The 9407-nt window shown below is 38.4% G+C and overlaps 1 pseudogene; it reads left to right on the top strand.

Annotated features, from left to right (window-relative positions):
- The first annotated feature begins 7057 nt into the window (after positions 1 to 7057).
- On the top strand, positions 7058 to 9407 carry LOC127417839 (uncharacterized; annotated as a pseudogene).

Genomic DNA, 9407 nt, shown 5'->3' with positions numbered 1-9407 from the left:
CGAGAAAAGGGGAGGGGGGAAAAAATGTAGTGGGGATTTTGATTAATCTAGGGCTGTTCGTTTGCAGAACTTTGTAAATGAATCCGATTCCGAGCTATCGATTCCAGACTAATTTGATCGATTCTTAAGAAAAAATAGGAAATCTTACAATAAACAGTGTAGTATAAAGCATACTTTACACTATTTACGATTGATAGTATGAATGACAAAAGATCATGTCATGCCCCAGAGTGGAATCAATTCCCCTGAGCTGAGTCGACTTTCAATTCCAGATGTCTCCAATTCAAGGAATTGATTCTTTTTGGAATTCCTGTCCTAGATTCTTCCCAATGACTCGAGTCTTGAATCTTTGTTTAGCGACCATTTCTGCACAATTTGACACCAGTAGGTTCGACAAATAAGCATATTTAATATGTCATTAGTGAGTTATTGAATCATTGATTAAACTGATTAGTTAAAAACAATGAGTAGTTCATTACCGAAACAAGTTTATTCTTTATTGCGTGTCTACAAATCTAAAAGGATTTCATCCAGCCCCTTTCTTTCCCTGTTGTGAATAAGACTGACTAAAATGCTGATTTGAGCAAATGACATGCCCCGTATTGTTTAGTCATAGGCAGGCACTGCTGAAGGCAGGAAATTCAAACATCTTTATTTTAGAACATTTACAATTATTATCTATATAGCTATAGTTTTATAACTAATATACAAGTAATAAAATTAGTTGATTATAAACTTTTAAACTGCTCATATTGTTGTAAGAAACCAGTCAATTACTAAAAGAAACAGTAGATACATTGTCACTGTCATGGACTACTTTAGTGTGCTCCTGTCAAGGGAAGCAACAGAACCCAGGAGCCCAGAGGTAGTGGGGGGACCCTGATCGTGGCTTTGATTCCCACTATGGATATTGATGGTATATTCCCGATTCAGGACAGAAAGCGCTTCACGCCTCTGGTGTTCATAGAGGCTCATGAAGTCAGGCACATGGCTAGAATAGCCTGAAAATGGGATGCCTCTGTGAAGGAAGCAAAATTGAACACCTTATCATTTGGTTTCAGCATAGTTGAACAGAAATTATACATTTTTTGGGGGGGGTTTCAAAATATGAAAAGTGCAGCAATACAACTGTTTTCTCATTGAACATTCTCATTTGTTTTATACATTTAAAAACAATACCACTAGAAAGATGTTTTCATAGCTCACACTGCTGGGTAGAACTGGGGTCCAGTCATGTGAGGAGAGAAGGTAAAGTGATGAACAGCAAGAAGACTGCTGGTAGGATTCAGAGATTCTGGTGGGTAGAAGTAGGCAAGGCCAGGCATCTGATGACTTGTGGTGCTGCTTGTTAGGCTATATAATGGAACATCTTGTTGCACCTCCATGGCTTGGTTGTTGTAGGCTGATAAAGGTTCAAATAATATTTTAGGATGGGAAGTGATATTCGTTATATAAGTGTAAATAAAATATATAACCACCACCCAATCGAGAATATGAACTTCCATGAAATAAATAAAGCTTTGTATGATAAATTGCTTTAAAATTAATTCAGTGTAACCAACACCAATGCTTCAACACTGGGTTGGTACAAAGTATAGAAGTACTGAATTATGAGTTACTGTATTGCATGGGCTTTTAAAACAGCTATGAAAATGCAGTCTTAAGCAGTCTTACATGTTTCAGGGTTCAACAATAAGGATTTTTTTTCTGCTGGCCCGGCTGGGCTAGTAGTTCAGATTTTTACTTGCCTTGCCAACATTTTCACTGACCCCACCACAAATAAATAAATTAATTAATTAATGTAAAAAATGTGGGATATATTTTAAATTTGCCTTCATTTTTAAAAATATTTTTCGTTAAATGTTTTTGTTACAAAAAAACAAAAAATGTATTCCTATAGTAGCGAGAATTTTTTTAATTAGCCACTATCGCAATTTCGGCAAAAGCTCATCTACGTTAGCAAGGTACATAACGTGGTGACAAGTTTAAATCAGCATAATTAGCAACAAAAATATTCAATACATTACAGAAAACCACACATATTTTTAGGTTTGCAAGACATAAATACAATTAACGAATGTAAGATGCATTGAAAAGCAGAATTGGCTTGAAACTCTCTCACACTGGCCCCAGGTCATCAGGCCATTCTTATTGTTGAGCCCTGTATATTCGTAATTAAGTTAATTATGCAAAACACTTATAATTTGGCAATATTATAATATATAGGTTTTTCTAACAGAACCTAAAATGAACACTCATTCTTTGTTAGGGCAAGGATAAAATAATTTAGATAAGCAGCAAAACCTGAATAATTTAGTGTGCTCTGCCCTAGATAACTGTTTTGTCTGACAGATGTTAGGGGCACTGGTTGAGGGACAGATCTTTGTGCCCATGTCAGAGTGGAGGGTAAGGAGGTTTGGGCAGCAGGTATGGCAGGTGGCACTCTGGATGCGTAATGCTTCTTTTTCATCACACGTGGCTGAAAGACCCAATCTATGTTGATTTGAAAAAAAAAAGAAAAATTGAAAAATGAAAGAATCAAGAGCATTTTTGGAACTTCTGCCAGTCTTAGCCAAGGACACCTAATTCAGTAATATCTGACAGGCAATGCAAACATTTTATGTGAGCTCTATATAAATTGCTTACAACACCTTTAATATCCTTGACTGTGCCTCCGTAGCTTACCCGGGTACTTCTGTAAGTGTTGTTCCTTGATTCTCTGGGCTTCCTCATAATAGGGCTTCTTCTGTTCTTCAGAGAGTTTGCTCCATTCTAACCCCAGCAGGACACTGATGTTGGTGTTGTTAGCATCAGGATTGGCCTTAGAAAAGATGGGTCGGTAGCATTTTGACCACACCATGAAGGCATTCATGGGCCTTTTGACAGAGTCTTTCTTACGCTTGTTCAGAGATATTTCTGAGACACCCTCTGCTCACAAAAAGAATTCAAATGAAATCCTGAATCGTAATACACATAAGGGTTTTACTTCAGTGTTCTTAGGGCAGAAAAAAGTTACTTTACAATATCAACCATTTTCCTTTCTTTTTTTATTTTCTTTGCTGTAACAACACTTAAGAAATAGTTCACCCAAAAATACAAATTATTTCATCATTTATTCACCCTCATGCCATCCCAAATGTGTATGACTTTCTTTCTTCTGCAGAACACAAATAAAGATTTTTAGAAGAATATCTCAGCTATGAATAACTTTGTATGTAATCCATGGCTACGTTCACACAGTCAGTGTTTGGAATTACCAACCGTATTTACTTACAGGTGTGAGTCTTGAAATGTCCCATACAGTAGGAGTTTGAATGCTGTCTGTATGAATAAACAACACATGAAACACACGAGACACACACGTGTACAGTGCAGCGTGTCTCTCACTGTATATGACGTAACTAACAACTGTTAGTTGTCCAGTACGGATCCATTCACACAGCACAGGTTTGCTGAGAATGCGGTTGTGAGACCTGAAAATTTGCTGGTGTCAGTTCGTTATAGAATGCGGTTGTCACACCCGTAAATAACCGTCCTGTGTGTGAACGTAACCGTATTAAGCACTCAAAACAGATATGACAACACTATTCTGCTGCTGTGTGAATGTAGCCCATATGGCTCCAGAGGTTTAATCCATGTCTTCTAAAGCAATCTAATTGATTTTGGGTGAGCACAGTCCAAAATATAACTCCTTTTTCACTGTACATTTTGCCATTGCAGTCTCTAGGCACTATCATGATTTCAAGCTCATTTACACTTCCTAGTGCTTGACGCATAAGCAGAGTGCAAGATGGCGCTACGAAGTGTAATCAAGCTCGAAATTATGATTTCAACTTTGGTCTGTGCTCACCCAAAACTGATTGGATCACTTCAGAAGACATTGATTAAACCACTGAATTCATATGGATTACTTTTGTGCTGCCTTTGTAGCTTCAAAGTTCTGGCCACCATTCACTTGCATTGTATGGACCTACAGAGCTGAAATATTCTTAAAAAAAAACTTAATTTGTGAGACTATCAAACAGCCAAACATTTCCTTTTGTGTTCCAAAGAAGAATGTAATTTGGGTTTGGAACAACTTGAGGGTGAGGAAATAATAACAGAATTATTATTTTGGGGTAAAATATTCCCCCCTAAAATACATATGTGGGTCAAAAATGACATGGACATCTACTTTTTGATTATAATTTTTTACATGATGTGGTAAATTTTCATCTGACATTCCAGGTATCCTTATTTAAGGTCTCTTTGACAAGGTGGACTGACTTTATAAATTTTTTTTTTTTAAATTATAATGAAATTGTAAAGAGTTTTCATCATATTTTTAATCTTGCATACTATTTAGTAGGAAAAGTACGCAAATTGGGATGCAGTTGTAACGGTAGCCAGCTGGTAGGTAGCTGTGCAGTGTGTGATGCTAGAGCGAATGAAGCTGCAGCCTTTAGCCTCGTTGTTAGCGTGCCCACATCCCATGCTGGAGACGCCAGTTCAAATCCCGCTCGGAGTGGGTTGAGTAGGACTGGTTACAGTGGTGCTGTGACCCAGATGGGAGTGAGGTTTAGGGGGGTAAGTGTAACGGTAGCCAGCTGGTAGGTAGCTGTGCAGTGTGTGATGCTAGAGCGAATGAAGCTAAAGGCTGCAGCCTTTAGCCTCGTTGTTAGCGTGCCCACCTCCCATGCCGGAGACGCTAGTTCAAATCCTGCTCGGAGTGGGTTGAGTAGGACCGGTTACAGTGGTGCTGTGACCCAGATGGGAGTGAGGTTTAGGGGGGTAAGTGTAACAGTAGCCAGCTGGTAGGTAACTGTGCAGTGTGTAAACCTCACTCTCCTGCCCTCAAGAGGCACACTAGCGACTGATGTTAGAAGCTGTGGCCTTTAGCCTCTTTGTTAGCGTGCCCGCCTCCCATGTCAGAAATGCCGGTTCAAATCCCGCTCAGAGCAGGTCCAGTAGGACTGCAGCCTTTAGCCTCGTTGTTAGCGTGCCCACCTCCCATGCTGGAGACACCAGTTCAAATCCCGCTCGGAGTGGGTTGAGTAGGACTGGTTACAGTTGCGCCATGACCTGGATGGGTGCGAGGTTTAGGGGGGTAAGTGTAACGGTAGCCAGCTGGTAGGTAGCTGTGCAGTGTGTGATGCTAGAGCGAATGAAGCTAAAGGCTGCAGCCTTTAGCCTCGTTGTTAGTGTGCCCACCTCCCATGCCGGAGACGCCAGTTCAAATCCTGCTCGGAGTGGGTTGAGTAGGACCGGTTACAGTGGTGCTGTGACCCAGATGGGAGTGAGGTTTAGGGGGGTAAGTGTAACAGTAGCCAGCTGGTAGGTAACTGTGCAGTGTGTAAACCTCACTCTCCTGCCCTCAAGAGGCGCACTAGCGACTGATGTTAGAGGCCGTAGCCTTTAGCCTCCTCGTTAGCGTGCATGCCGGAAACGCCGGTTAAGTGTGCCGGTTCGAAGCCCGCTCGGAGCAGGTTGAGTAGGCCCGGTTACACAATGACTATCTAACCTACCTGTTCCTGAAGAAGACTGGTTCAGCGCTTCAGTATTGACTTTGACAGTCTCCTCCCTGAACATATTGCGGTTAAATGAACTCTTGTCGTCAGGTGGACTGTAGATTGGTTTGTGTGTGTCTTTAAGTGAGAAAACCTGAGAAATCTCTAACGAGGAAACGTGTGTGTTATCTCCCCTGTCAAGTGAAGGCTGAACTGAAAGAGCCGGTGGAAATATAATACTGTCAGCGTTTTCCTGTTTCATCTTATTCATGGAGTGGACATGTTGATGATCGTGTCGTTGATCTTGTCCGTACATCGTCTGAGTGTTAAGTGGTCGAGCTTGGACGGCGCACACCTTCACAGGACGATCAGATTTCTTCAAAACATATTTTTTTTCTTTCTTGACCAGTCTGGATACCGGTTCCTCAGTAGTTGTACCCATTTCAACTTGTCTTAATTTCGCCTGAGCTCTTTTTTTGGGGTGTCTATCCATTTCTTTGGCCAGTCTGTCGTAACTCTACTGTAGAAAAGCAACGGTCATGGAATTTTGAATGTAATTTTGGCGCGAGCGAGTTACGGTGTTGTTTAGTTCTCGCGCTCTGACAGAAATCGAACATCAGACAGCAAAAAGCACGAGACCACTAAACAGTTAAAACACACCTGACAATAACTTCCAAGGGTAACTTATTTTGCCTGGAAGTTGGGCAATCGTGAATTGGTAATTCCCATCCAACATTTACATGGAAAGTAAATTAATACAGAATTTCGCCACTTATTCACTTGCTTATCCAATTCTAATTATGTGTCTCCATCTAGTGGACATGGACATTTTTATACTTTGTGAACCTCAATGCATGAGTCGGTTCATCCAAAAATGAAAATTCTGTCGTTATTTACTCATGCTCGTGTTGAAAGTAAAGATTTTTATTTTTATTTTATTTTTATTTTTGCAGCATCATTTCCTGTAAATTACATTGGACAGGCAAAGCACACCATTCCCCTAAATGTTTCTAGAGACACACAGATATTCAGCTGTGCCTGGTAAAGAATAAATGTTAAAATAATTGTTTTTTACATTCTGTGTTTGTTTATGTGTATGTACAGACTAGAACATTTAGCCAGACCAAAGCTATTAGTGTTTTATCAGGTAGTATTAATCTCAGTAGCAATATGCTATTTTAACAATAAGAATAACTAAATCCCAATTCATAATTTGACAACAAACAAACAAAAAACACACACATTCATGTTTTAAAGTGTACATATAATACAAGAGTTAAACAAAGAAGAAATTCAAGGGCCATTCAAGAAAAGAACATTTAAATTATAGAAAAAAAACTAAAAATCTGAAACATCAATAAGGTAAATACGTGAACCCATTTTCTCTTTCTGTTTTTTTTGTAAATGCAAATATTGAATTTAGCTTATAGCTTATATATTTGCAGTGTTTATTATCAAAATGTGCTACATTACAGTTCACCATCATGTTATGGGCAGTCAGTATGATCACTGGAAGTTACAGTATGAAATACACAAGAAGGGTTGATGATATTGAATGAGAGAGACAGAAAATGAAGTGTCACATCTATCTGCTTGGACTGATAATTCTCTGCCCACTTCACACAGGTAAATATCTCTATCAAATATTTGTAAATAGACACAGGTGTTTCTGTGTTCAGAGAATACATTGTTTTGTTGAATTAGTGTGTCCCAAATGCACATAATTTGAATAACTTGACACTTATGGTAAGTTCATACTTTATCTTTATTATAAGTGTGACGTTAATTGAGTGTTAAGCTGTGGCAAAAGCTATTTACATTGATTATGAAAAAACAATTCTGTTCATTTAAGAATTCAAAACAGGAGAGAGTAACAGATGCAGCCAACCCAGACATAGACATCTTCACTTTACGGGAACCTACACATTTAAAGGAATATTCCGGGTTCAATACAAGTTAAGCTCAGTCGACAACATCTGTGGCGTAATATTGATTATCACAAAAATTTATTTGGACTTGCCCCTCCTTTTCATTGAAAAAAAAAAAAAGAACAAAAATCTGGGTTACAGTGAGGCACTTACAACGGAAGTGAATGGGGCCAATCCGTAAACAGTAAAATATTTAAAAATCTTCAAAAGTATAGCCTCAAGACTTAAACAATATGCATGTTAACATGATTTTAGGGTGATGAAATCACCTTTCTATGTAAAGTTATTGATAATTTGCCAACTTCTTTGCCATGACGGTGTAATGTCAACAAACCCTAAAATGACTGTAAAAATGATGATTTAAACAACTTTACTGCTCAAGTTTTGACAGAAGAATTAATGTAAGTGCTTTTATAAAATTCTAAGCTTCACGTTTCTGTCTTTAATCTCTCCAAAAATGTGTCCCATTCACTTCCATTGTAATTAACTCACTGTAACCTCCATTTTTGCCTTTTTTAAGGAAAAGGAAGGATTCATTTTAATACATTTTTGAGGGAATATGGCACAAATGCTGTCGATTGAGCTTAAACAAAGTCTTTATAGCAAGTCAGGTAACATGACTGCCATTTTAGGAACGCTCCTGGGCAGCTATTTTCTATGTAAACAAGCGGCATGCCAGTGCAGCTCCTGTCTACTTGAATGGGGAAAGACCGACATCTCCTTGTTGGTCAAGGTTAATCAATCAAAGAACATATTTCAAATCAGCAATAAAATCTGACAACACTGGTATCATAAATTTTGCTTCTTTACCTCAGATTACGAAGGAAAAATAAGAAGAAAAAAAAAAAGGGAAATTTTCCTTGTATAGCTGATGTGCATGCGTGTTCTCGAGTTGATTAACAAGTGATGTCTGTATCTAAACCTTTAGGGTGGGACTTCCTTTCCACATCCGTTGACCATTGGGCATTCCAATTTCTCCCATTAATTTTAATAGAAGTGACCCTTCTCTGCCTAATAGTCTCTGGCTTGAAATGAAACTGGGGAAAGACAACAAAGTATATTTACTCATTTTGAGTCACTGCTAGAGTCTTAGATCTGCTGTTTTTTTTTTTTTTTTTAATTGAATGCTAAAACAAATTTGTGTGACATGATAAACACTTTTTACTCATTAATTTCAATACAAACACACTCATACCATTTGTCATGTACGAGTGGCGAGGAAGACATCCATGTGTTCCTAAGTGATGGTGAAACTGTCATTCTGCCCTGTAATAATGCTCGTTCTGACTGCAAATCAACTACATGGATCCATAAAATAGATCAATATATACATTTACATTTACATTTATTCATTTGGCAGACACTTTTATCCAAAGCGACTTACAAAAGAGGAACACATAAGCGAATCATCTTAAGGAGCTAGAGGCAGCTGAACTTTTTGCTGGAGGAATAATGAAGAATGACACAGAGAGACATGAGAGACTGAGTCTGGGGTCTGACTGCACTTTGAAAATAAGCCACAAAAGAAGATTATGGACTTTATAACTGCTGGCAACATGTGAAAGGAGAGGAATATTTTACTTATGAACATGCACTTCTACATATTCTTCATCGTCAGTGTTTCAGTTCCTTATATGATACATTTTAAAACTCTCTCTCTGTAAATTCGCATGCTGAATTAGAACTAGAAGAGTGCAGTCTATCATGTTATTTCTGTCTTTATTTCTCTATCAGTTTCTCCACCGTTTACGCAGACTGAGATCAGACTAGGCATCTCTTTGACTCTCTCCTGTAGTTTATATTCAAATGACAAATGTCTCTTTAATAACAAATTTAAACTAGACTGGGTGAATCAGGATGGTGTTGATCTGCAAACAAACTCCAGATATCAGATATCATCCTCTCCAGTTCACTTCTGAATGAAGACAACAACAGAGAGTGGAGATGTCAGATTACTAATAGCACTGAAGTTAAGACTTCACTCATACTGTAA

This window comes from Myxocyprinus asiaticus, chromosome 27 (genome assembly GCF_019703515.2).
Source record: "Myxocyprinus asiaticus isolate MX2 ecotype Aquarium Trade chromosome 27, UBuf_Myxa_2, whole genome shotgun sequence".
NCBI classification, from domain to species: Eukaryota; Metazoa; Chordata; class Actinopteri; order Cypriniformes; family Catostomidae; genus Myxocyprinus; species Myxocyprinus asiaticus.
This window is presented reverse-complemented; position numbering and strand designations above follow the sequence as displayed.